Below are 3092 nucleotides of genomic sequence, written 5' to 3'. Positions count from 1 at the left end.
CAGCCCTAGGGTCCTGCTCGCTTCCAGGCTGCCTCTGGCGGTGCCGGACAGACTGCCGTGGGATAAGCTGTCACACAGACGTTTATCTTCGCTCCTGTGCTTCTGCTCTCCATCCCTGCGTGTTATCTATCTTGGTTAAGTGCTCACACAGGTAAGGGGGGGAATGGCGATGGGGATGGGGGAGGAGATAGACAGGCAGTTGGGAAGTGACCAGGAGTCGGTGAGGGGAAGGGTGCCCGTCCTCTGCCCGGGGGCGGCGCTCAGCGCGGCTTGTAGAGGGTGCCTTCGGAGTCAGGTGCACCGTGCTCAAAGCATCCTTTCTGCTGGCTGAAGAGGATGGTCGCCTTCGGGGTTTTTTCATGATGAGAAACATTCCAGAGGGCGGAGATTGTAGTTAGTGAAGAGAGACATTGACACAGCCGGGTCTCCCAGACGGCTCTGTCCGCGGCTTGTTTCCTCGCGTGTCTTTTGTGAATGCGTGTCCCAGGTGATCCCTTAGGAGCAGGTGTCGCGTCTTTTCCGCAGGACGCTGCCCGGTCCCGATTTCTCTCTCACCTGTCTGCCTGGGACGCGAATGGCTCTGAGTTTCCACTGCCTCATTCGAACAACAGGAGCCAGCTAATCAGTCTTCCCTGTTTCTCTCTTCTTTCCTGCGAAGCAACAACAAAACTTCTCAGGGGCTAAGATGTCAGACTTTTGGCTTTTGTGTGTCAATATTTTTAAACAACTAGAGCAGAAAACGCCACACCGAGGGTTGAGAAGAGTACTTCCTATTTAGATAAGTCAGCAGAAACTAAACAAAGTTTGGAATTTCCCTTGTAATCTTTGGACTTTTAAACCTGAGGTTTCTGAAATTTGGGGATGCCATAGATCCTTTTAAATGTACTAATTTTTCATAATATTTTAAAGTTAAATACTATCCCAAAACACTGGGGGATACGGTTTCATCCAGTTTTTGACCATAGACTAAATATGTTAAAGATACAGATTATCTGACTTGCCATCAGTGGCAAGCTGGTAGCTCATTCCGTTTCCCATTTGCAGGCAACAGCAGTCTGGATCACCGAATTAACAGTGCTGAACCACCTGTGTATCTGATGTGTAATGTTATACATACATTTTCCCTAGTTAACTCTGGGCGAACTTCAGAGAATATCAGTAATTTTAATATAGATGGAAATGATGGCATTTTAAGAGGTTTTGCATTGGTCCAAATAAGAACCATAGCATGAGCAAGATGTAGCAAAATATAAAATCCAGCCGGATAAAATTGTAATTTCCAATATGCAAAGTTCTAAATCACCTGTTTGCTTTTTGTGGTTGGTGCTCAGTCTTCAAATGGTGTGCAGTATACTAACGGGAGCTGTGTTCAAAGAAGGGCCTTCTTCAGTGGGAGTTCTCTGTGACCCAGGTTGAAACAGATTGGGTTTGTTGGCCCTAGTTGTTTCAATTACTTTCAATCAAGTTTAATGTTTTTAAGCTTGTAATAGAAATTTGAATCCTACCCTCATATATAATAGCAGGCCTCATGTATTGGCTTTATTAAAGGGTATATATGTACTATATAAATATTGTGAAATATTTATGATATACAATATTACAAAAAGCAGTTTTCCATACTGTTTTTTCAACGCCTAGTCTGAGTTTTCTCTAATCCTCTGTTGTCACATGGCCTATCGTTCCCATACTTTTTTTTTTAAAGATTTATTTATTTATTTGAAAATAGAGTTACACAGAGAAAAGGAGAGGCAGAGAGAGAGAGAGAGAGAGAGAGGTCTTCCATCCACTGGTTCACTTCCCAATTGGCTATAATTGTGGGAGCTGCACGGATCTGAAGCCAGGGGCCAGGAGCTTCCTCCAGGTCTTTCCATGTGGGTGCAGGGGCACAAGGACTTGGACCGTCTTCCACTGCTTTCCCAGGCCATAGCAAAGAGCTGGATTGAAGAGGAGCAGCCGGTACTTGAATAGGAGCCCATATGGGATGCAGGCACTGCAGGTGGCGGCTTTACCAGCTACACCACAGCACCAGCCCCTTTCCCATGTTTTTGACTTTAATTTAGCAACCTTATCTTCAAATATGTGTAGAAATCCCAATCTTCAGGATTTATATTTAGGTAGAGACCCCCAGTCTATGTCTCTTTTGCTTTGAGTTCTGTGATGTATTTTTTTCATTTAAATAGAATTGTGGTATACATTATTTAGCATCTTTAAATGTTTGTGGAAAAGAGGGGATTGTCTGTAACAGTCTTTAATATTGCTACCAGTTGCTTTTCCAATAGAGCAGCTAGAGTAATCTAAAATTAAAAATATAATCATGTCTGTAGCCTAGTTAAAACTGTAAAGTGGCATCCATTGCACTTTGAATAAAATCCCAGGTCCTACATGATCCTACCAATCTGATCCCTACCTACCTCCCTTAAGGGACTATTAGACCATTTTCCTCTTTATTCCATACTCTTAACTTTCCAGTCAGACTGACTTGCATTTGAATTTTTAAACATGTCAGACACTCCTTTCTCCCACTCCCTACTTCCTACTCAGGGCTTTCTCAAATGCTGTTCCTTTGTCATCTTCTCCTTGTTTGGTTGAGTTTTCGTGCTTTTTAGGTTTTGACCTAAACACCTAGCAAGAGAGATTTCATATTACTGTGCTGTGTAAGTAGCATAATCCATTTTTGTGTTTTTATTATTTTATAATTTTTAATTATTTTTGTACTTGTATTTTTTTACTTGTTTAGTTTTTATTTTTATTACATAATAGCCCCAGAAGATCAAAATTGCCTCTTTAATTCACATGGCATTAAACAGAATGTGTGACACTCACTAAACAGTCAATAAATATTGAAAGAATAAACTCTTCTGGGCCAAGTGTTGAAACGTTTCCATATTTAATGTATGTTGAGATTTCTATGATGGTGAAAAACATTAACTCCATTTATTATCCTATTTGCAGTGTGTACTCATGTGTTATTAGATACACACATTAAAAATAGGTTGAAAGAAATTAAGAGGTCATTTTATTTTTTGTAAGGCCTTGAGATAGTATTTCTCAGCCATATTCTACAGTTTTCAGTATTTGGAAATTAGACAATT

This window comes from Oryctolagus cuniculus, chromosome 7 (genome assembly GCF_051225735.1).
Source record: "Oryctolagus cuniculus isolate XC-2025 breed Fujian yellow rabbit chromosome 7, ASM5122573v1, whole genome shotgun sequence".
Lineage (NCBI taxonomy): Eukaryota > Metazoa > Chordata > Mammalia > Lagomorpha > Leporidae > Oryctolagus > Oryctolagus cuniculus.
The sequence above is the reverse complement of the archived record's forward strand: the minus strand, read 5'-3'. Positions refer to the sequence as shown.